We start from the raw sequence: 26,236 nt of genomic DNA, 5'->3' as shown, positions 1-26,236 counted from the left end.
TCTTTTCAAAACAACAGTTTTTAAAATTAGTTTACACTTGAAAGTCCAAAAAATTGATTTTTATGGAAGTGTCAAGTAAATTAAACACAAGTTATTTTCCTTTCTTTACCCATTCATAAAATACTGCCTCTCTATATATAGTGAATCAGTATTAGTGCCCACAAAGTTTAATGATTGCACAGATTTGCACTGCCTTGTGCAAGGCATAGTGCTGGCAGTGACTATACTATTCACATAGCTCATACAAAACATCTCAGTCCAAAGATTATCATTTTAAACCTACATATCTTCTGAGCAGGAACTACCAGATGTGGGTTTGTGATATGTATGAAGGAGAATAGGATACTCTACAACACTCATTTTCATGAGCAAGTTTTGAACTAGGTCACTAGAGATAGAAAGTAAGTTAGAGCATTATGGTATTTAGTAGACATCTTCACTCAAGCACAGATGTATTCCATATCATTAATTTGCTATTTATTCTTTTATACAGCTGGTCAAATAATGGAAACATACAGATGTGTAAATGTATTCATGAATAAACAGCACAGATTTGATTCACTGCTATGCATGAGGTTGTACTGTTAAGTATTCATAAATGTTCACAAATCCCAAGTTTCATGTATTCATACCAGAAGCATCTTATTTACTATACATCCTCCAGTTACAAATTCGAAAATTTGCATTGTTAATTACATAATTTCACATTTTGCTTGTTTTGCAATATGTAAGCATTTAAGTTTAAAGTTTCTGGCTACTAGAATTCATTCCTTGTTTTCAAGAATATTAATGGAAAGCTAACATTAAAGGGTTCAAAGTATATTTGTTTAAAAATCTTACTGAATATTTGGGAAATGTTTTTGTAGTACTCAACCATCTCTAGTGAAGTACTGTTTCCCCCTCCTCTCCACATAACCTGTTTTTTCTTTGGTACTGTGGGTGAAATCCTGGCCCCACCAAAGTTAACTGCGAAGTTTTCCCATTGACTTCAGTGGCACAAGGATTTCACCCTATATATTTCTAAGGGGTGCTTACAATTTTCTTTCATTCTTAAAAAATGGCATCATTCAAGGCAGAAATATGCGTCCTCCTTAAGGCTACACCCTTTTTGTTTCTTTCACTTGGCCTGGTTAATATTTTTTATGTTGCTGTGGGGTTTTTTGTGTGATTTGTGCTGGGTTGGTCACATAAGACACAGACACCTCTGCACTTATCTTATATTTTTGAATTTTCCCTAGCAAATATACCTCTAAGTATTGTGAGGGGTTTTTCTGTTTGTTTGTTTTTTTAAAACAACCTTCCAAAACGCTTTCCGGGAAACCAAATATAAGCTTAAAAACCCTACAAATATTAGCTTGTTTCTTAAAACAAGACTGGGAATCTGAGAATCCTTCTTTCAAAACTGCTTCACTAAGCTACTTAACTTTGCTACAAGAATAAGTTGTTATGACTTCGAAAGTTTTTATTACTCTGCTAGCTCTGAATGTATATCTTAAATAATGACATTACGTCTGTCTCACTTCCATTTCAGGCACTTTCCCAAATGGGGTTTGTTAACTAATGCCTGATCCAAAGCCCGCAGAGTTTTTCCATTGACTTCAATAGGATTTTTATCAGGCCCATGGGCCCTTTGAGTAAGGGCAATTCTTGCTTGACAGACCTCATTCTGCAAGATGCTCTTGGAAGGTGTTCAGGTTCCTCAGCTCCATGAAGCTGTAAAATTATTCTTGTCATTTCTTCAATGCTTTAAATCTTCAAGGATGTTATCCTGACATCATTAAAGTCAATGTGAGTTTTGCTATTGATTTCAATGGGGCTAGGATTTCACCCCAAGAGTGCATACAGGAGCACATAGGGACTGATCCTGCATGGCTCTTAATACCTCCTGCCAGGTATGCAGTCCATCAATTTCCATTCAAGGACCTCTCAGGAAGGATCCCTTTATACTACAACAATGAAGATTTAAAGCACTGAACAAATTATTCAAATATTCTTTAGACCTTGCCATTGTTAATTAAAAAATTTTAAAGCACCGTACTGTTGTCCTAAATAAAAAAATAGAAATCCATTCTACAGCTGCTGCTTCCAGAGTTTATTTTTTAAAAAAAGGATGCCTATATTACATTTGATTTATCCAATGTTCTTTATATTAGTACATACATTGGCCATCATTCAAATCTGACATGTTATTCCTCTTGAATCTTTGGAATTCCCATCTGCCATGTCCACGTGTACAGATCCAGGCCTCTCAGCTGTAGCTGCAGGATTAATCATTAGTGTTAGCAGTTAGGAAACATTCACACCCTGAAACTGCATGTGTTTCTGCAGAGAATACTATACGTGCCTGAAGGGTTCTGGGTTTATTTCCCAATGGCTTACAGATCAGTTAACGATTAGAGGGTGGATGACTATGCTTATTTACATTAATTTAGCTGTATGGATGGAAAGGATGGGGGAGATTGTAGAGATGCTGTAAAGGGCTGAACTTGATCACAGTTTGGATGTTGGAGGAGAGCAATCAAAGATGTCTCTTAGGTTATGGGATTGCATTTCAGGGAGGTGTAGTCAGCCATAATGGAGCTGTAGAAAGAAGGGTGTAAGAGGAAAGTTTAGGAGCTAAGTTTTTGCCATGTTGTGTTTGACGTGATGGCAAGCCACCCAATATGATATGAAAAAGAGACAGTAGTCAATGAAATTCATCAAAGGGGGATGGGTCAAGTATGGAGAGGCAGATATGAAAGTCAATAGCCTAGAAGTTCTTGCGCTCCTTCCCCTTCCCCTCCATTTGTTACATCCACCTGGTGTCTCTTGTCTTATACTTAGATTGTAAGCCCTTTGGGGCAGGGACTGTCTTTCTTTATGTATGTGTACAGCACCGAGCAGAATGGGACCCCGGTCCATGATTGAGACTCTTAGGCACTACTGCAATACATATAAATAATAAAAACAATTGATGATTGGATGGTATTTCTCAATGATATAGGGTAGAAGGACAAAAGGAGGCACTAAGGACTGAGTCCTGCGAGAGACTGACAGGAAAAGAGAAAGAGCCTTTGAAGGACAACAACTGAGCATTCAGTGAAATAAGAGGGAAATCAAGAGGGGACAATGCTCTGAATGCCAAAAGATTATAGTAAAGGACAAAGAGAGGCTGATTCACAGTGGTTAAGGCAGCAGGATAGTCAAGCAGAATTAAAATATGACAGAGCCTGTAAGACTTATTGAGGAGGAGGTTTTAGAAGCTTTAGTGAGAACAGTTTCAGGGTATGTCTTCTACACCGTATCTGGGAGCGAGCCTCCCAAGCTGAGTAGATAGATTTGCATTAGCCAGCTAATAATAGCATTGTAGACACAGCAGCTCGGGCTCTCAAGCTTAGGGGGTCAGTCAGGCTTGACAGCCCAAGGTACAGACCGAGTTGCAACGTTCAAATTGCTATTTTTAGCATGCTAGCACAAGCCTCAATAGTGCAAGCCTGTCTACCTGGCCTCAGAGGCTCACTCCCACTGATGCAGGTGCAGTGTAGACATACCCTTAGTGTAGGAGAAAAGGGAAGAAGCTGTACTGAAGTGGATCTAACATGGGGATTACCTGCAGTTTCTCTTCCTGAGGGACACTAACACTTTACGATGACCTTGGCTATGTTTATTTTGATATTAAGTGGCTCAGAATGACTGATAGTTAGGAAAGTAATAGTCCCTTGTGCTGACAATTGTAGGGTTTGTCGAAGTCTTGGCATTGTTAGCTAGTACTTTTTACTGTTCCAGCTCTACTTGCTGTATTATTAGAAACCTTCATTTTGTGAGATAAAGTATTGCCCATATAAAAGTAGACAATAGATTCTGCTGGTGTCAGGTGCTAACCTATGTATATATCTCTGTAGTTCTGTTGGCAGTGGGACTCAAAAGGCCAGATCCTGGGGTCCCAAACTGTCTGTTTTGCCACACAGCCAGCATCAGTAGTTCTACACCACTCCCCAGAACAGGAATGTGTGGACTGTGACCAGAGCATTGCTGCAGTCCCTGGCTATGGAATGGCCTTAAAAGACTGCAGTACACAGGCATGGTGGAGGAGCCTTGAAGCTACTCCAAAATATTCCAGGGGCTACAATGTCCCCCAGAGGAGGAGCAGTAAAACCACCTTTGTTCCACCCTTTCCACAGCTGTGCTGAGTTTAGGATCTGGTTCTTCTTTGGAAAAACAAAATATTGTTATTTGTTGAGGTATGGTGGTATATTAATGATGTAACCCTCTGGTGGAACTTTAAGTTCTGTCAGTAAAACTTCAGTTTCTAGATCTGAAATGAAGTATAACAAATGTATTGAATTGGAATGACTTACATTAAACTGACTGCTATTTTTATAGCAAGAGTTATACAGGTACCTCACTGTAAAAACTAGATATAAGCATGATTGTGGCTATAACGTGTGGAACAGAATTGCTCTGGGAAGAAGGGCCTTCCAGTTTAAGTAGAGAGCACTATAAGGCTCCAGGCATTACCCTGATCTTTCATTTTGAGTAGCCCTGTTTTGAAAACTAGGAAGATCCCCATAAAGTCCTGGAGGGAGAGAATGAATCACCAGAATATGAACTGCAGCTATCAAAAATGTAGACATAGAATCTGCACATTTAACTCATTCGCTGTTTGTCCATGATTATAGTAATTCTTCCTGATCGATAACAGCTGTAAGATAAGACCAGATCTAATCTCTCACTAGGCACGCCCGTAAATGGCAACAACAACAAAAATCTTTGGAAGTCAGGCATTCTGGACACCGCAACCCCCCCACAGCTAAATAAAGACATAAAATCAGAAAATGACCTTTATTGTGTCATCTGACCTAATCATTGTCCATAACAAGCAAAAACCTAAGGGAACTACAAGATTGGAGAAAAGATGTACTGTACTAGGCACTGTACAAACACAGAGATGCAGACAGTCCCTGCCCCAAAGAGCTTACAGTTTAAATAGACAAGACAGACGTGGGGTGCGGGATGCGGTAGAACACAAAAGCAAAGTGAACAATGTGATGACAGCAAATGGCATGGTAATGCAATGTTTTTTGAGGGGAGGGGAGATGTTGAGGGAGGGGCTAAGCTAAACGGAAAGAAAAGGGAAGGGGATACTGAGGGAAAGGGACTGAGGGGAAAATGGGCAGGTGCAGAGTCAAGCTGAGGTGAAGAGACTGTGAGGAAGGAGAGTGTTGCAGCAAACAGCCAATCAACACTGCACAGAGAATGTCCAATTAAAATTGTAGAAAATTCTCTGAATGTGCCCAGGTCCCTGGTTTGGCTTCGTCTGCTCCTACCCTCTGGAATCTGTGGCTGGCACCTTTCTGCAGTTTCCCCCCACGGCTACTGATAGTTAGGGGGAGGGACCACCTGGGTCCTAGTTTGCTCAAAAGTTTGGGGTGTGTCTGCTACACAGTTCTGGGTCCAGGGAGCATGACCCAGGCTGGGGCCTATTTTACCATCTCTCTCCCTATGCAGCAGTCCCTGCTTTGGCTACTTCAGCAAATGCTTCTACCACACACACATATTAGCAGTCTTGTTTATTATATCCCTGTGATATATTTATTCTTTTATGCTCTGCCATTCGTGCACGTGTTTATTCATGTCAAATTGCACTCTGCTGGACAAAGCATGGAGAATGAAGGATGCTCAGCATGACTAAAGAGTCTGAGCCTTGTTAAGAAATGCATCAATAAACTCTCCAGAATTATTAAGGCAGGTTTATAAAGAGCTCCCTCCCCACCACCCTTCCGTCCTTCATTGTGTCCTCCCTCTTTCCTTCCTGGTGATAAAACATACCTCGTTCCAAATCAGACATTTTTAATCCCAAGCTCTCCAAAGCCATCTGTCCTTACTAGGTTTTTTTGTGGAGGGCAAGACTGTAATTAGACATGAAATAATTCTAGTTGATTATCGACTCATTTTGAGCTCATTTATATAATTAGAAATGGGAAATGATGGTTTTGTCTTGAACTTGTGAAGTGCTGTAGATGGGTTGGTTTCGTTATACTGAGCTGATGTCGGGGACAAAGCCAGCTTGAAATAGGAAAGATTCAGGGGTGATGTCTTGCCATGTGGCAACCTGCATGGGGAAAAAAAATATTGTGTGTCACAGTTTGTTTTGTGCATATCAGGAGTAGCCTCATTATGCAGGCCAGCTCTACCCTGGAGTGTGGTCAAGGCTGCTTTTTAGTCTAGACAGTCCTAGGCCATCAGGATTCATGAGTGATCAGAGGCTAGTAGTATTTGGATATTGTTCTTAGAGGAAGAAGTCAGAACAAACACTATGGGGGCTGAGAGGAAGAGTTTTAGGCCCTCAGTTGGGAGTAGAATTTCTTTTTCTGTTTGGAGAGGTCAACAGCGCTGCTTTCTGTGATTTGTTGTCACCTCCATTAGTAGTGGTGATTTATCAACCTGGTGTTATGTGAGTAAAGATGCAGCTCTTATATTCCCAGTAATTGCTGTTCTGCCGGTTTAATTATGTTTGGTAGGAAAGGAGAGCTTGTGCAACTTGCCAGATTGAATGGCAAGTAATCTCTCCTCTGAGTTCATCTCTTCCTTTCATAATTCATGGTAATAATGCAATACTAATGATGGCAGCTATTTCCATACAGATTGAGACTGGGGATTTCAGGCAGAGCGAATTTCCTATTACTGGCACTCACTCAGGAGTCCTGTTTCCGAATTAGAATAATCATTCAATTATTTTCATCTTTTCACTCCAAATCTATATGTATTTTTTAGCTCACTCAATGAAAATAATTCTCCTGGCCAAAAAAACAAAACAAATCAACCTTTGGCTGCTTTTTTAAGTCTTTGCGTTAATTGAACCTTTAATATGTTTCCCTCCAAACTGACCCCTCCTTTTATCCCTCCCATGAGATCTCATTAATTGAGAAATGAAACATAACCTTTAATACCTGTCGGCTAAAGTGACAGAGTGCTCAGATGTGAGATAACATTTATAAAAGTAAATTTATTTTTCATGGAATTTCAGTGACATTTGATATAAAAACAATTTACTTTCTACAACTAGACAATTAGTATATGAGGTATAATGAAATACAACAAGGATGGTGGTCCATGTTGTCTGATACAAGAAGATGTCTGTCTAGACCAGGCCTGCACAACATAGGGCCCACGGGCCACATGTGGCCTGAGTGGGCTCACTGTGCGGCCCGCAGGGGGTGAGTAGGTGGGCTCACTGTGCGGCCCACAGGGGATGAGTAGGCAAGCGGCGGGGTGGGGCAAGGGGAACCACTCTCCACCCCAGCTCACCTCTGCTCCACCTCCTCCCCTGAGCATGCCGCTCCACTCTGCTTCTCTTCCTCCCAGGCTTGCGGCGCCAAACAGCTGATTGGCGCCCCAAGCCTGGGAGGCGGGAGAAGTGGAGCAGCTGCGGCGTGCTCGGGGAGGAGGCAGAACAGAGGTGAGCTGGGGTGGGGAGCTGCCGCATGGCTCCCCAGGCCAGGGGGGATGGGGGATGGGGAGCTGCACAGGAGGGGCACCTCAGGGCGGAGGGGGGAGTGGGGAGCTGCCACAGGGCTCCCGGGGGGGGCAGGCACAAGGTGGAAGTTGCACCGGCCCCGGGTGGTGGGGAAGGAGGGTGTGTTTCCGCGGGGCCGGGCGGTGCTGGGTGGGGGGGTGTTTCTGCGGGGCCAGAGGGGTTTGACCCTCAGCTGTTCTCTTTGGAGTAATATGGCCCTCGCCGCTTTACGAGTTGTGCAGGCCTGGTCTAGACTGTCAATTCTCTGCAGCTTTCTACAGCAATGAAATCCAACAACTATCACAGATTGTTTTTCTGGGGTAAAGCATCAAATTCAATATGTTTATACACTGCATTCTTCCTACAAAGGATCACAGTGTTGTCCTGCTGGAGGGTGTTGGTAGCTGCCAACAAATGTGTTTTTGTTTTGTGGGTGTGCTGGCTGCCCTTCATCACGGCTAAATGGAAGAAACAATTAAGCTCCTTTATAGAGTAAAGATAGCTGAAACAATAGAAGCATCTGCCCAAAGCAGTGGCCAGATGCAAGGTCTGGGAAGAGGCTGAGTCATGTGGGCAGAGGGGTTTCCCTGGGGACTGATAGAAAATTTAAGGGCAGGGGCATTCACAGGTTGGAACTCTGCATGTCTGTTAGACGCAGAAAGCATGCAGAAATCCAGGAGAAGGCAAGAGAAGCACTGCTAGTAGGGCCCTGAGGGGAAGCTGAGAGAGAGAGAGAGCGCACACTTCTGTTGGGCATAGCACTGACTGGCAGGGCAGGTTTGGAAACTGTGAGCAGGAAACTGCTTGTGGCTGTTCGTTCCTACTATCTTCAGGAAAGCAGGATGTTGTGTACAAGCAAGATTGTACCAAAGAAATACCTGACTCCATCATCAGTTTCTCCTCCTAACAAAAATAATACAGCAAGGCTTTGAATATTGGCTAATGACTCCGCTAAAGGGGAAACAGTGTGCTTTACAAAGTAGGATAACGAGTCAATGGTGTATAAAGTTGAACACAGTGTCTCAGATAGATAGAAAGGAGAAAAAGCTGAATAAGAGAGACTAAAATAAAGCAGGAGTATAAAAGTAATGAAAGTGCAAGTAAACAGCCTAGGATGGTGGAGAAAGACCAGAAGGCTCCACTAGTGGAGGAAGGAAATGGCTGACTATGTTTTAGTGGTATTTGCAGGTTGAACTATACATGCAGTTTTCCGAGTGAGCATAACACAGGAGCTGTGCCTCAGAGGGTTAGAGAATTAGTTCAAACTGGGGGGAAAGAAAATTAAAAGAGTGACCTCAGAGCTCTGGAGCTCTGATGAGAGAAAATGGATGGATGGATGGAAGGTGAGACATGTAGGGTGAAACTTTACCCTTGTAAATTACTGAAAAACAGGATAGGAATTCTTTGTAATTGGACTTCGATATTAATAGAAAGATAATGAAGGCACCACAGGATAGGGTTCCATTTCTTGCTGCTTGAAAGCAGCATACATCCCCTCAAGTTTAGAAAGTATGGGCAAAATCCTGGATCCATTGAAGTCAATGGCAAAATTCCCACTGACTTCAGTGGAACCAGGATTTCACTCTAGGGATTTTGGAAATCTACAAAAAAGAGAGTGACAAAAGTGGAGAAAGGACAAACGAGAGACTAGTTAACAGGGAAAATATTTAAAGCAGTAAAAAGTATTTCCCTGAAGAAGGGTCAAAGTGATAATGGAGTCTGGTGATTTTCAAACACAGACTCATATACAAAGGATGTACCAGAAGTAAAAATAAGTCCGATGTTGTAGAAGACTCTCCAAGATTTTGGTAAATATTGACATTAAGGAGAATGATGGAAGAGTCAGAGACATTGGGGGTGGGGGGAAGGGGGAAGAGAACTTTTCATCCGATTAAGATATTTAGTCTTTTGAGCAGAGGGAAGTTATTGAAGGTAAAACATGATAGAGACCAGATATGCAGATAAAAGGTAAAGGGATCAAGGGAAAGTTGAGGCATGGAGTTATAAAGTGTATTGTCATTAGCTTCTATATCTGCCACACTATCTATAAGAGGGCCCAGAAGAAGCAGAGCAAGCAAAGAGATTCAGGGTTGGAGGCTTGAAGTACTCTGTGGCTAAGGGACAAGAAGATGTCAAGTCACCACCAAAAGTTAAAAAGGAGTTATTAGAGAGGGGAGGATTCAAATATGGAGAGCAGGGGAGTGGAGACTTGTTTCAGGTCTTTATAAAGAAGGCCATTAACCACCCATGGTAGGATAGTTGAAAGGGCTGAATACCGGACTGAAAGCTGTCCGTAAGGGTTTTAGGAAAGGTGGTCATGGAAACATGAGGAGATCACGGTCTCAAAAGACTACCTGAGGGGATTAGCAGTGCCATTAGTGGATGGAGGTGAGAAGAGAAATGGAGATAAGTCTCAAGTTTAACAAGTCACTTCCCTCTTTCATTCAATGGTCCATGCTCCCCGTCACCTTTGTTCCCCACACAGTACTGCCTATCCTGGTCCACCACCAAGTCCCCTCACCCTTCCTGTCACAAGCACAGACAGAAGAGAAGAGCATCTATCAGAGTGAATGGACGACGCTTGACAATGTGGGAGCACATGGGACCCTTGTATAAATCCAGGGTGTAGCACTAAACATCAGTGTAGTCCTTGGAAATCCAGAACACTTGAGAGGCATGATAATAAAAGATTTGTACTGCTGAGGTAGCCTCCTAAGACTTCAACCCCATTTCTAAACAAATGGGAACAGGAAATTGCTTGTGAATCAATAGATACTAATGGACAGGGCAAAATAATAAAGCTGAAGGATTTGAGCAAGATAAAAATGTACAACCTGTTAATACTTTTAACAGTGTCCTGTACATTAAAGGGGATAAAAGAAATCACTAATTTTCTCCTGCAGCTTCTTTCACTAACTGTCCCCCCCCCGCATGCATTCCTGACAAATCATTTAAAAATAAAGAGAGAGCTTCAGTTTCATTAGAGTCTGAAGTCAAAATTTCAAACCTGGGTGTCAAAATTTTATCATCTAAATCCATATTTAGGCATATAAATTGCACCTGCAGTTTCCATTGACTTCAGCAGAAGTTTTGGGTGCTCCCTCATTATACTGGGAATGAACTGCAGCCATTCATTCAAAGATCTGTAACAAGGAGGATGGCTTAGCTTGCTGGAACTACATATTCCATTGCAATGTGTTACTGATCATATTTGAAATTATTCTTCTTAATATTCCAAGGAGCTTGTGCCATCCTCCTTATTGGCAATGCAGTCCCAACGCAGCTGAGATGATACCATGCAAGTGCAAGGAAATGGACATGTGGACTCAAAGTTTAAGGATGTATTTTAACCAGATCTGTCTAAGTATATTCTTGCCATCTTCTCAGTTCTCCTCAATGACTGATAACAACAAAATGCCTGCAAAATTTGTTTGTAAGATGACTCACTGCTGGGCATTGATTCAATACAGGGGAGCATTTTACATCATTCCTATTTTTGGGATCTTTCACATAATCCCAGACAGTGTTTTATAGATGTAAGAAAGCTCTGTCTCTTTGCTACTTTTGAGAAGAGGTGATGCATTGGCAGGGGAGTACAATCTTTCTTCTTCACTAGTGAAGTTTTGAAAGTGTGAGGTGAGCAAAGGCAGTTTGGGGCTTTCCAACAACAAAATGGTGATGGGACCCAGTCCTGCTCCTATTGAACTCAGTGGTAGTTGAGCCCGTAAGGTCATAAAACAAATACCATCTCAGTAATTTTAGTTGGCAGAAGAATGAACCTAAAGAGAAGAGTAGAGCTTCTTCCAGAAGCAAATCTGATATCTTACCCTTTTGGGAAAGGATATGGGAAATAACTACCTCAGAAATACATACAAGGTGATTTACTTTTTAATGGACAATTTGACCTTTAAAAATACTCTGCATGAAAATTGACCATTGAATCAAACTGTTTGGGGAAGGGAATACTGGCAAGAGTAAATAAACACTCTTATCATTTTTATGAGAGAGAAAATGTACTGTAAATAATCTGCTGGGCAGTCCCAGTTTATCACTTGATTGCAGAAGTGGATCTGGGCAAAAGATAAATAATTCACACTCCTAGCCAAATCAAATGTCTTGCAAGGTTTCCCATATTTTGAATTTGTAGTCAAGCCAGAGACCACAGGAGCAAACTTTCCAATTTGATCTTGGAATTTCCACTTCTGGTCAGGACTGGGAAATGCAGAGGCATCATCAGTATGTGGAAAACAAGATTAAAAAAACCAACCTTATACCAACATATCAGAACCACAGAAATGGTTTGATCTGAGTCAATTCTTGTGTTATCCAATCCATTTAATCCATACTTACCGGTATCTCATTATGGACGAGAGCATGCTGTTCAAGCACAGACCTTGGTCGAGGGCAGGGTATGGTGGAACTCCACTGGGCTTGGAGCAGCTCTGACAGGAATTCTGCCTCAGTCAGGCCTCCTGGATTGCCAGGGCACACAGATCTATTGCTGCATGCCTTTGTGGAGTGCAGCTTACTCCCACAATGTGGATGGCTGTCTCTGCTGCTGACAGAAGGGAATGGGCATGGGTCTGTCTTCTGCTTCCCCCTCTTGGGGTACCATGTGCCCCCAGGGGAATAACAGTGGAGCAGCACTTGCACTCCCAAAGGTTCAGGAGTTGCCATTCTGCATTTGCCCCTTATATGAACTGAACAATCCTTATGCCCACTTCACACCCACTGCCTACCTGCATAAAAGCCTGGAGGAAACTGAGCTATAATATTATCTCCTCTGACAGCAGCCTTTGCTGTTCACCTCCTACTGCCTTGGAGATCATAGTCTCCATGCCCTCCACTCCTCAGGGACATCACTGTCTGATTTACACTAGGTCTTTGATTACAAGGTGATGACATCATGGCTAAAGGGGGACATTTACAAAGCTATATCCTGCATTATTTACATGGGTCTCAAGGGAACTGGCCTTCTAAATCTGCTTCATAGACTATACTCATACAGGGAGGGGAAAAAATAAAACCTTATTTCTCACCCGTTACCATCCCATATAGGGCAGATAACTTTTCACAGCGACCAGATTTCCTTTCTTCCCAGTACATCCAACAAAAAGGGAATACCAAAATTAAGCAAACATGGTCACTTTCCTTAGGGCAGAGAAGCAGTAGGAAACCAGAAGGCTGTGTAAAGTATGTACCCATGAGGTCAAAGCACTGGGCTTGTCTTATCCATATGCCTCAAACTTAAGGACAAAGAGAACATACACCAAAGGAATGCATAAGGAAATTTAGAAAGGGATTTTCTAGCCTGGACTACCCCAAGATGCTCTGAAGGGCCATGGGCCACCACGTGTTGGCTGGTATTTCCTGCTGATTGGCAGGCGAGCTGGGCAAAAGAAGCGGTCGTTCACCCTCTCTCTAGAAATCTGAATTCAAGGGCCTATATATTTTTTAAATATTAAATGGAGGGTGAGTTAATCAAGACCATCCCAGGCCCCGTAGCTCATGTCTTTCCTTGTCCGTCCACCTAAAAACTCTGCCATACAAAGTAACTGGAAATTTATCCTTAATTAAAGAGAAGTGAAAAGTGATAGTATGGTGTCTGCTTTAATCTACCTGGATTCCTGAGAGCATGGAGTGTTTCTTGTTTGGCAGCTGTAAGAAAGTAAGTTTGATTCTCTATAACAGTCTCTCCTTATACCACCAGACAGAGGATGGGGCTAGTTCTTGGGGCTTTCAGGACCTGTGTCAGGGGTGGCCAAACCACAGCTTGCAAGCCATATGCGGACCCTTTTACAGTTAAGTATGGCTTGTAGAGCTCCCTTTTCCTCCGCATTCTCTGCCTAGACTGGGGGGGGGGGGTGAGCTCAGGACTTCTGTCTTGTGGCCTGGCTAGGGTCTTCTGCTCAGCAAGGAGGGAGGTCTAAGGGCTTCAGCCCTGTGGGAGGTGCCTGCCAGGACTTGGGGCTTCAGCCCCGCAGGGCACACCTGCTGGGTCTGGGGGCTTCAACCCTGACACTCTCTGCTCCACAGGGCAGAAGACTTTAGCCTCACCACCCCAACGCAGGGCTGAAGCCCCGAGCCCCAACAGGTGTGCCTGTCTCTCGAACTTCTGAAGATTATTGTATGCAGCTCGGAGAGTCAGTAAGTTTGGCCACCCCCGTTCTATGTTATGGCTTGATTGCATCTAGACAAGAGAATCTCCCTTCCCCCAATGTGCTAATCAGAGTGCCTGATCTCCCCATTTTAGCTCTGTTTTGTTTCATCCTGCAATTGTTTGGCTGTCCTGTAGAGAGAATGGCATGAATATCCATGTTTGTGAAGCCATCTGAGGAAGACTTTCATATAGCTGTTAGCTTCTCTGATGTACGGTGTGTTCTGAATGCAAAGCTGCTTGCAGCCATCCACACTGTGCCCATTTTCAAGATGATTGCTTGCCATGAAACTGTCTGTGCCAATCCAGGATGCAGGGTGTCTATGGCACCCCAGTGGGCATTTTCATTTATTAAGTGGTTCCCAAAGAGCCTACCCTGGAGCATACAGGAGATCAAACAGGGGTGAGGATCTGTACATCAGAGTGGGCCATGAATTACAGCTCTTATTACTCAACTAGAGTGTGTGTTGCCATTATTAAAGGTTATCAGGTTAGACTCAAATGACAAGGCAATGATAAGGTATTGGCATGGTGGATCCAGTTCATTTTCTTTTTTGTTTTGTTTTAAAAGCTTCTCCTGTGAAATATTTCATGAGTCTAACAATATTTCAGGCTGGTGGGTGTTCCCCCATTGAGGAAGTCCCATTGTCATTGTCATGCTGAATATTAAAGTGTGCAGGGTTAAATCGTATCTTCTCATGGAAAGACCCACAGGAGAAGGGTAAATGGTCCATGAAACCGCCCGTGAGTTACCGCCCAGAGTTTCCATCATAGCTTTCCTTTGAGAGAAGAGCCCCATGGAGGAGGCATGGTAGGCTTCCTCCCAACGTCATAAGTCCTGGTGATCTGTTGAAGGATTTTCTCTCTCACAGAGAAAATGTCCCTCCACGCTACTTCTTTGACCCATTCCCACCTGGCAACAGGGCTCCTGCAAGATCCCATCATCTGTGTAACTGCTTTCCTTCCTACCCTTATACCTTATTGAAGAAGTGCAGGCATGGAGCCTAAGTTAATGCCACTTCAATCACTAACACAGGTCTGATGCTTGCTGGGATATACATAGTCTCAGGATGGGAGAATTTTGAAGATGTGGCTCCTTTCACTCTCCCTGACCTCCCAAAAAGTCTTGCAGAGTTCCATTGCTGGGGATTCTGTGGTGCTCCAAGAAAGAGGACTGATGCCACAGAGTCTATACTTGCTCTTTCTGTACCCTCTAGGGAAGATTTGCTTCAGCTGGGTGCTCTCCACTTGCAGGAATGGAGGGGCTGATCCATCCCCAGTTCCATTAAATAAAGTAACCTTCCATCACATCAGAACTCTGCATCTCCCAAATATAACGGGAGCTGTTGGTGCACAGGACCTCTGAAAGGCAGGGTACTTACTTATGTGCCTACTGTATCTTTTGACACTCTCATTTTGAAAATGACAAGAAAGAGCCTAAGTACTCAGCATGGACACTGAGGAGCCTAGAGTGCTTTTCATAAGTTTTAGGTTTGCTCCAGTGCCCCAACTCCATTGTTTATAGCGTGCCATGTCCTGGATGTCTAAATGGCTTCCACCACAACGATGACTGCCTTCCAGAGAGCTTAGTGCATTGAATTTATAGAGAATGCTGGATCTCCTCTACACTGAAAGTAATGCATTTCTAAAGCATTTTTAAAGCAATACTGTTATACTATGTAACAGAGCCATCAGAGACTATGGCTTTGGTTAAGCACTGTTACACCACATTAGAAGAGACCATGCTATTGCTTCATGGCCGCTACCTTCAGAAAACTTACAATATGAAGTGTTTCTGCCAGACAAAAAGCCCATGATGGCCAGCCATTTTCGCTCCCTTTCCCCATGTGATCTGCAACTGAGGAACACTGTCCTCAGTAGAGCTCTTTCTTTAATAACTTGCAGCTGACTTTACTGGCTGTTCTTGCAGTCTCCCAAGAGATGTTTATGAAGTGTTCAAGGTTCAATTATTGCTGAATCAGTGCATCTTCATACAACAGGAAAGAAGAAATTCTCTTCAGCCAGTGTGTTGTACAAGAACTTAATTAAAAGCAGCCCTACAGCTGGCTGCAGCCTGTTGGCCTATTGCATTTTGGCAAACATTCCTAATGAAATTTGAAAGCAGGAATTTTGTTTGCTTAGCATGGGACACAAGTATATCTGACAAAGGTGGATCTACAGAGAAGTATTTAAAATAAATGTATGTTATGGAGCCTCACTCACTTATGTCCTGTAGCCAAATGTACATGTAATGGACAATGCATCCAGCCATATCGCCCCAATCTCATTTCTGGAAGAGATAGTGAAAACCCTGCTGTAAACAACTGATTCTTGATGTTTACAGTTTATAACACCTCAGTCTGCCTTAAAGACCCATCTTTGTTTTGGTATCAAATGCGACAGACCGGTCTAGTGTATTTCACTAAAATTCTCTTGGTTTTAAGACAGACACTCCTAAAGTGCTTCTGTGCTCTTCAGCTTCCTAGTTCATCAATGTCTTTTAGAAATAGTTACTCATTCATCACATACCCCTCATTATGGCAAATGATGTCCTTAGTTGCAGTAAATGGGCACATCGGGAAAAGATGTTCACTTTTTGTGAAAGGAGAGGCCCTGTTTTGAGGTTTCCACAAGCAATGTCAAATTTCTGAAGTACTTTTGAGGTTTCTTTGCAAGGAAATAAATTCCTTGGTTATATAGTTCCCTCATTGCCTCATCTCTTTTCCATTATGGCTATTGAGTATTCGAAAACATCTGGTGAAGCTTTGATTACAAACCCTAACTGCACTGAACACAAAGGACTTTGCAGTTCGTAAGTGCTTTCGTTGCTTAAATACTGAGTCTTGGTCCTTTTTAATACAATGATAGACTATGTTCCATGTTATATTTATAGATGGATTAAAAGAAGTTCAGACATGTGGAGAAAGATTCTGGTCACTGGAGAAAACTTTGGTGCTGCTGTTTCTTCACTCTGCTAGTAACTGATTCACAAAGCTATAGACATAGATCAAGTGAGGCTAGAGAGATACCACAAGAATGTCAAAAACAAATGCTTAGTCAGCCCAGTGGACTGGCATCAGTAATGCATGCTGTATAGCTGGAGGCTGAGGCTGATGGTTTCTTGAGGGTTCTGAGACAGGAATGATGATGGTCACTCAATGTATACATGCTTCCACAAAGGGATTCATACTGATTTTGGTCCTGGAATGGGTTGATGATCTCTTATTTGAAGGTGAAGGAAGATAACCCCATTCCAAAGTAATATGACTGGAGGGAGTTCAAAGTGGGGAAATATGGGTTCCCAGAATGATGGGGAAATGGGATCATAAAGACCTATTTGGACTGGCTTTCAGTCAGGGTGTGGCTTGGAGAAGGAGAAAATAGAAACTGTTTGATCTAGAATCCTTAAGCATTCAAATATATGACAAATATAAATTCTCCCCTGATTTGTCTTTCTTCTGTGCTTCAGTGAAGCTTAGCTTCAGTGAAGAACACAAGTAAGAGCCAGATGTAGATTATGGATATTTAACTCTGTTTTGTGTTTTAAAGCTATTTTATCTCTGCTTGGAGCTACCAGCCACAAAACTACTTAAAGTTATAGATCATAAAAAACTATAAAAGGACATGTTTACACCTTAAAATGCTTGAGACAGAGAATGGTTTTTCAGTAAGGTCTGCAGCAAAAGAAGCTAGGTGAAAGGTAACTTCACATCCTTGCCAATTGTCCTTTGTCTCTAGTGACAGTCACACATTTGCCCCTGCTATGACTGTCACTCATCCTTGCTGAAACAGTATTGATAAGCAGGGCTGCAGGGACTGACCAAGGTCCTATTCCTAGCTGCTAGAAGCTACTTGGGTTTCTGTGCAAGCATCTAGGCTTCCTCCTTTCACTACTCCTCATGCTGGCTCATTTATCCAGAAGTGGATTTAGGGACAGTGACCCAGGCGACCCCCTGGGGTGATGGGCTTGGGGGGTGCTGGAGTCAGGGGTGCTGTTTTTGTTGTTAGTGATAAAAGGGAAAATAGAATGTTTGAAGTAAAATGTTTCAGGTATTCCGTATATGGATTCATTTTTCACTAACCTCCTAGAATGTTCTGGACCTTTGTAGAATCTCGTGGAACTTCCAGACTTTGAGAACTACATTTTCCTCAAACCTACTAGAATGTTGTGAGCCATGCCCCTCTAAGGCGCAGGGCGTTGCCAGTTAATCAGTGAGATATAAAAATGAACTGAAGTGAGTGCCCAGCTGTGATATTGTGAACCTTGTTTTATTGTATAACTGTGAAAGTGTACTTGTGTTTTAAGACTGGGGGGGGTGTAAGTAGTGACTTACACTAGTGTGTAAGGACATATTTAATGAGATGCCAGAGATATCTATTGAACCCCTATCTACACAACAATATAAACAGATGATGTTTGATGACTTTCTAAGATTGCGGAACATAGACTTTGGCTTTCCCTAATACTGTCTATTTTCCCCCTGTAGAAAATAAAAGATGCCCTCAAAGAAGTCTACAGGAGCTCAGTATAGGAAGCAAAAAGCTCAGTTGCAATCTAGTTTGCAGCAAGGGGCAAATTTGATGGGAAAATATCTGAAACAGAACAACATTGATTGGACTTATCTTATGTGACCGGGATAAATCATGCATCAAAGTTGTGAAATGGCCTACAAATGCAATAAAAATTAAGCTATTAAAATGTTTAACAAATGAAGGGGAAGGGCACTGAAGGCGCTCCTCGCCTGGAGCGCCATTTGGTCTAGGGCTGGCCCTGCCCTCGTCCCCAATATGTCTCACTGCAGCATAAAGCTCACTGGTGGTCTGAACAAGCAGTGGGAGGGCGTCACTCATATTTGCTTGCTCACCTGAAATGGAAGGAGTGGTCAGTGGGGAAGACAAACTGAATCAGATAAAGCTCACATGCTTGCACTGGTGAAAAATGTCACTAAGAGCTACATGGAACATAGCAGTTATTAGCCCAAATTTTCAAATACAGGTGCCTAAAATTAGCTTCCTAAATCCATCTTTAGGCATCTAAATAGAAGTGACTTGATTTTCAGAGGTGCTGAGCAACTTCACCTGTCTTTGAAGCCTTAATTGGAATATGGCTGAGGTGATCTCTGCACTGCCCTCCATTGTACCCTTTTGGTCAGTTAGGTTTATTAACTAGGTAGTCATGTTTCCCAGTCTAGTTTCAACTAAAGATCAGAATGTTTCCTATTCTGCTTTTACAAGTTCCAAAAGGCCTTGATCAGATCCTTTAACCCACATGGACCTGAAGAGAGTTACCTCTCTAAAAACAGGGTGTATGGCTCTTACATTCCAAACCCACATTAATCCTCCAGGATTTGGGTTCAGTTTGATCCAAAATACTGATAAGGCTTGTTATTGCAGTCTGAAAGTGGAAATTAAAATCCTAAGCTCTGGCAACCCCATGTCCCACCCCTGCTTCAACTCCACTCACAGCTGTTGTCTTCTGTCTAGGTGCCCAAATACCTCCCTTCACTCACTCAGGTCCATTTTCTTCAGGAGGGAGACTGCTGCCCTTAAGAACTGTACATACATTGGTTCTTCTTTGGCTATTGCCAGGTCCAGGTGCCACCCCACACTGTAATCCAAACAACCTAGCAAATATGCAAGGGATTCTGGGAACTTTAGTTCCTATGGGCAACACTAACATAAATGAGCGATATGTCCTCTTTGGAGTGTAGCTGCTGTGTGTGTGTGTGTGTGCGTGTGAGGGTCGGGCCAACTACCATCTTTGTGAGATCCTTTTCAGATTAGTGCGGGTTGGTGATCTGACATAGCAGACCCTTCCCCCTGGGGCAGTGAAGGGTGGTGAGGATCAGCCAGCCAGCAACCACTGCAGAGCCCCAAAGGCGGAGAGTTCTGTGCCTCTCCCATCCTTTCAGGACAGCAATGCAGGAGGGTCCTGGGAGTCAGTGAGTGAAGACTGAAAAAGTGGAAAGTCTTGTAAGAATAACTGTTCGTGTGAGACTTCTGTCATTTTGGTATAGATCTGGATTAGGATCCAGGCATATGCTGGGATTCAGATACAATCCCAAGTGAACATTTTAACTATGGCTGCATCCAGATCTGCAGTCTCAGCCTATCTCTAAATTTGATCGGATGATGATGGTAGAAATGCTGAAATTTCAGTCTCTGTATTTTGTGTGTCATTTGCATTATGAACATCTGAAAAAATCGTATTTAATAACAGATCCCTGTGACTTGAACTTGGCTGTTAACCACAGGCCTTGAGAAATATTGGAACTTTTGCCTCTACTTCCTTTAGATTTGGCACAGAATTCTATTTCATGACAGTAGTACACTTGTGATCTTCATTGTTCCTCTTATGAGGCAGATATTGCTGCAGAAAACTGCTCTACACAATTTTGGGAAAAAATGTGTTCCCCTTCTTTGCCAGCTGCTTCTGGAAGGCTCATTATACATGAGAGGAACTTGAAGGCCTTCCAGTATTGCTTTTTAAAAAACTACTTCTTTCCCCCATGCAATATAACACTTGGTGATTTTAACTCATGGGAGTTAGTCTGTCAGTGTTTGCCATGGGGGACTCTAGAAAGAAAAGGAAGCATTGGTATACTGGAGGGAATTTTAATCTTCAAGATTGGAGTTCAAGCTTGTGGAGTTCTCTGCTTCTGCTGATATGGTTGATGGCATCACTAATTGAGTGCTGGTCCCTATGTCTATACCACTGGGAGGAGTGTGGTATACATGTGCTCCATGCACCTGACACTGAAAATGTTTGCAAGCAGTGTCCATAGATCCATGCCTGTGCCCTTATTCATCTCATCCTCTGCACTGAAGGTATAAGAGGCGGAGCGGACTGACCATCTCTTCAATTCCTTCTTAACACTGTATGAGTCGGAACTTCCAGAGCTTCTCTTTTCTCTTCAATCCTGTCCTTGTCTTCGAAACCTGTCATTATTTCTAAGTTTTTATCAATTTTATCTTTAGTGTCCCTAGTTTTCATAGTGCTATTACTAGAGCTAGTGCATGGTTAGAATACCCAGCCTGGGGACCCTTCTGGATATGGGAATTAAATTATTCCCAAAACACCAGGCTTTAAAAGCTGTCTTTCCTGTTCCCTCTCCTTCCTGGTCAGTGTTGAGTACCAGGACACATAACATAAGCTTCTGGACATCCTGTACCCATGTGATCCAGATGGATAATACTTCTGGTGAATGAAGCCAGCAAGAACAGTGTGACTTATACTGGCAACATGCACCCTTACCCCAAGAGGGCTGGGCAGCATTACTTTGTACCAGCTGAGGGAGCAGTTTTTATTTATCCTCCCCCACACTCACCCGCACTGAACTCCCTAGTTGTTCATGATGCCACAGAAAGATCTAGGCAACAATATCAAAGTGTCATCCCCACCGATAAGAAGGCCAATCATCTGGATCTGCTGGGGAAGAAGGTGTTTATGGCTACTAGCCTCCAGTTTAGAATATCTATCAAGTGCTGTTGGCTAACTATGATTTTTTGAATAATTCAAAGTTCCTAGTTTTTAAGGACAAATTACCCTACCAGCTAGGGCTCACTTTCAAACCCTTATCAACAAAAGCAAACTGGTAGCCAGAACTTCATTATAATCTATGTCTGATGCAGCTGAAACTGCATCAAAATCAATAGCAACTGTCATTGAGATGTGCTGGGAATCATGGCTACACTCTTCGGGGTTTCCCAGGGAGGCCCTGAACACTGTAGGGAACTTGCCCTTTCATGAAACCAATGTTTTCAGTGAAAAGATGCTTGAGTCTTGTACTTTCTAAAGGACTCCAGGGTGTATATATACACTAAAAGAAGAAGAAATATCATAAGCAACTGCAGAAACTGAGTCCTGTGCCTCAACCATTTTACCTCAGTGCTCCTCTGAACCATCTCATAAAAGTCAGAGAGTGCAAAGGCCATGATACCCTGCTCCTTGCACTTTAACCCCACCTCATCCCCAGGTCAAAAGATACTTTAGATGAGATTCTCGGGAGTTATGAACCATTGTTGATGCCACCAGATTGCCTTTGGAGGTCACTTGGTATTTCTTTCCCACAACTGGAGGGCAATAACTAGGGCCCTACCAAATTCACGGCCATGAAAAATGCATCATGGATGGTGAAATCTGGTCTTTTGTGTGCTTTTACCCTATACTATACAGATTTCATGGGGGAGACCAGAGTTTCTCAAATTGGGGGTCCGAACCCAAAGGGAGTTGCATGGGGTCACAAGATTATTTTACGGGGGGTCGTAGTATTGCCACCCTTCTGTACTGCCTTCAGAGCTGGGTGGCTGGCGAGCAGCAGCTGTTGGGCGGGTGCCCAGGTCTGAAGTCAATGCCCCGCCAGCAGCAATGCAGAATTAAGAGTGGCAATACCATACCATTCCACCCTTACCTCTATGCTGCTGCCTTCAGAGTTGGGTGGCTGCTGGCTGAGGGCCCAGTTCTGCAGGCAGCAGCGCAGAAGGTTGGCAATATCATACTAGGCCATCTTTACTTCTGTGCTGCTGCTGGTGGTGGCTCTTCCTTCAGAGCTGGGCTCCTGGCCAGCAGCCAGCCCTCTCCAGCTGCCCAGCTCTGAAGGCAGCACTGCTGCCAGCAGCAGCGTCGAAGTAAGGATTGCAGTATTGCGACCCCCCCCCATAATAACCTTGTGCCACCTCACAACTCCTTTTTCGGTCAGGACCCCTGCAATTACAACACTGTGAAATTTTAGATTTAAATAGCTGAAAGTACGAAATTTAATTTTATCTCTACATACCATCCTTTGGTGACATGTTCCCAGTCAATATGGTGATAAGTTGAAATCCCCCATTATTACTGGGTTTTCTATTTTTGTAGACTCTCTACACAGGTATGTGAAAGATTTTAATCTATTTAATTTTAACATGTATTTTGGACCAGTCCAGGAAATCCTGTATGCACACAACTCCTACTTCAGTCAATGAGAGTTCTGTATATTGAGGAGTTCTAAGATCAGGCCCTTTTTGGAATAGTACATTCTGTGTATGAATAAAGTTAATAATAAAGGATCATAGAATCATAGAAATGCAGATGTGGAAGGGACTTTGAGAAGTCATCAGGTCTAGTCCCCTGTACTGAGGCAGGACCAAGTAAACCTAGACCAGGGATGGCCAAACTTACTGACCCTCCGAGCCGCATACGGTAATCTTCAGAAGTTCGAGAACCCAATGCATCTGTCGAGGCTCGGGGCTTCAGCCCTGCTCCTGCTGAAGCACCAAACCCTGTAGGTACCTCCCACAGGGCTGAAGCCCCGAGACCCCCTCCCCGAAGGATGGAAGCCCCTGGCCCAACCACCCTGCTACAGGGCTGAAGCTCTGAGCTCCCTCTGCCCCTATCTGGTAGTTGGAAATGGAGGGTGGGGAGTGTGGGGACTGGCGAGCTGCATTTTAACTGTAAAAGAGCTGCATGCAGCTTGCGAGACACGGTTTGGCCACCCTGATGTAGACCATCTCTGACAGGTGTTTGTCCAACCTGTTCTTAAAAACCTCTAGCGATGGGGATTCCACAACCTCCCTGTCTAAATTTGGACCAAAATGGCAAAAAAGATGATTTTTTCATAATTTTCTTGTTAATTCTTGACCAGCTCTTCAGCTTTAGAAATTTCAAAATTTTGATGAAAAATGACAAAAAAAAATTAGACAAAATGTTTGGAAAAGGTTGGGGTTTTTTTTGCCATTTTTCAACCAGCTATAACCATTTGAATTCCTTGTTTCGCAGCATTGTTGGAAATCATCAAGCCAAGAGTCTGAGAGATAATGTACAGTATATACAAAAAGAAAAATATGGAAATTGCTAGTTCAGGGACTTGCTAAGGGGATACAAACCCTTTCACTTTTAGATTGCTATTTTGAGGTTGGCCCAGACAAGTAGCAATCAATGTTCTTATCTAATGAAAGTTCCCATATGGTTCTTGTGATCTGTGGGTCATCTCTGTCCAATTCCTAGGAAGCAGGTATCCCATCAGACAAACTGTCTGATTTTATACTAGTTCTCAGGATCAGTGGAGAAGATTGAACTACCCTAACACCTTAGAGATAGCCCTTCCTCATACCTTAGACATGACCCTTCAAGGTCTTGGTTGGAGTAGGATGAAGAAACTGAAGGTGCTGCTGCCTATGCATATCAACTCTGTGGATAAACTGAGGCTTTCACTCTTTGGGATTGTCCGTCTGATATAATTCACACAGCAAAATGTGAAAGCTAGAAGGAAAAGAAAAGCTGGTTGGTGTAATTTACATCTTTATTATAAGTTGATTCTGATTTTGTTGCCAGCTGGCATCTTTTAAAGCTTACAGCCTCAGGGATCTTCATATTTCTCAACATTTCCTGTAATCTTGATTAGCACCCACTTATGCAACTTATCTCTCCTTATATGTCAACACTGTATTCCTAATATCTGAAAGTTGAGATGGCAAATTCCTTTGACTATGCCAACTTACAAGGAGGTAGGATCAAAAATCTGAATGAGTATAGAGATTTAACACCTTCCCACTCTCATGGTGGTCTCTTAAGAATAGGGATGGGATACTATTGTGTATTGGCATAATTTTTAAAATATTTAGGAATCTAGTGTAATTTTAAAAACTATCTAGGTGTCTAGCTCATATTAAAATCTATGTTAGTTAGGCCCAGCTACATCTTTAGGCACCTAAATAACTTTAAAAATTTGTCCCTATGTCTTTTACACAGCATGTTAGTAAAAAGTCTAAAGGCTAAAATAAATTACAAAGAACACAATTTATTTAGAATCTCATGGGCTACCATATATCTGTTGGTTAGGAATGCTTGGGATGACATATTGTTGCATCTGGTGTTCTAGGCTGAACCTGTGTTTATTATTATTATTACAAGGACATCCAGGCTTAGAGCTGTGTTGAAGACCAGTTAAACAGTATGAAGGTGGGTAGCCATTTTGAATGTTTAACTACAGTTAAAAATATAATTTTCATACAAGCTTACATTTTGGAGGCAGCAACAGGAAGTTTGCCGAAAATCTGCCGGTGCTATACCTGCTGTCATACCTTTCAACCTGCCAAAGACCAAACATGAGATTCAATGTGTGAAAAAAAGTCAGAGTGAGGGACATCCAAAAAATTATTTTGAAAGGAAACTTAAAATGCCCTGGGTGTCATCCCTTTATTCTAAGTAACTTTTCCTAGAACCTCTGATTCACAAGTCTTTACCTCTGAGATCAATCATTTTCAATCATAAAAGTGAGGGGGCACCAAATGTGTATGAAACATAGGTCACCGAAGAACAATAATCGGTGATGTCCCTTTTAATAAGAGACATTTGAGATGCATGTCTGGTGTGCAGATAAAGGGAGGAGTTCAGTCTCCAGGAGTGTGAATCCATTACCTTTCAATGATGTTAACTTCACTTAAAAAGACCAAAGAAATAAAAACCACGTGGACACTAATTTGAACTAACCCAACAATAGTTTCTGCAGACTATAGAAAATAGTGGCTGGCAATCTCTACTTCTTTCTGAATAAGCCCAGCATATTCTTTATTTTTAATGATTTTACATTAAAGTAATGTTGCACGCACACACACCATGTAAATAAGCATGCAGCTTTAAAGGGTAATTGGCAAGAGCAGAAGAATGCAGGGGTTGATTTGTTAGGCCAGAGGATCTGTCTAACAGAAAATGTAATTTCAGTATCCTGTTAGCAAGGCTGGGGAACCCTCAGTGAGGTATAAACTGGGAAATGTTCTGTAGAAGAGTGTCAGAACAAACATCACTCGAAAATAGAGATTTATGATAGGCTGGAAAAGATCTGGGGGAGATGATCACTTGGGGTTTATAATAGTCTCTTGAACAGAAAAATGAATGTATGATAAAAAGCCAGATAAGCAGAAATTTGGTGCAGAAGAAAACCACCTATCATTTTTCAGTTCAAAGATCTGTTGTTACTGGCAAAGACAAATGGGCTTTTTTACAGACAGAATTCTCAATAACAAAGGAAAGCTAACTTTTTGCAGACAATCTCCTTTTTCATCCACAGGCAGCTCTGGTTCCAAGTTCTATCAGGATTCAGGGGACTCATTCATTCTTGCACTGGTTTACAAATAGAAGGGAGACAGTTTGCAGCTCCCCTGTTCAGGGGCTGATTTATGCCTGTTACAATAGCATCTATGAACCACTGCAGGGCAGAGAATATCTAGGGTGCAGACCTGAATTCCAGAATGCTGCTCTCCTACACAGGGCCAGTATAGAAGGCTGCTACACCAGGGGGTTTCATGGAGGGTGGAGGGGGACAGTATGCATGCTGGTAGCACAGAGATGAATCCTTGAGGGGGCCATTTAGGGATCTGGGGCAAAAATTGGGGATCGGTCCTGCTTTGAGCAGGGGGTTGGACTAGATGACCTCCTGAGGTCCCTTTCAACCCTGATATTCTATGATTGATTGATTGAAATTCCCTTCACAAATCTCTCATTGGATCACTTTTCTTGTAGTGATTCCTAATGGGTCAATTTACTCTAGTTGAGCCCAATTCCAAGGCTGGGTTTCTGGTGATCTCTGTAATAAGAGCAGATCCCT

General features: G+C 42.6%; 1 long non-coding RNA gene across 1 annotated transcript; it reads right to left on the bottom strand.

Moving 5' to 3' along the window:
• Window positions 1-2,157: 2,157 nt before the first annotated feature.
• On the bottom strand, window positions 2,158-24,711 carry LOC140906667 (uncharacterized). Its single transcript, XR_012157201.1, has 3 exons — window positions 24,652-24,711; window positions 5,809-6,091; window positions 2,158-2,258 (listed from the first exon to the last, which is right to left on the bottom strand). It is a non-coding gene; the product is annotated as an uncharacterized lncRNA (long non-coding RNA).
• Window positions 24,712-26,236: the final 1,525 nt, after the last annotated feature.

This window comes from Lepidochelys kempii, chromosome 1, assembly GCF_965140265.1.
Source record: "Lepidochelys kempii isolate rLepKem1 chromosome 1, rLepKem1.hap2, whole genome shotgun sequence".
In the NCBI taxonomy this organism is placed as follows: domain Eukaryota; kingdom Metazoa; phylum Chordata; order Testudines; family Cheloniidae; genus Lepidochelys; species Lepidochelys kempii.
The sequence above is the reverse complement of the archived record's forward strand: the minus strand, read 5'-3'. Positions and strand labels throughout refer to the sequence as shown.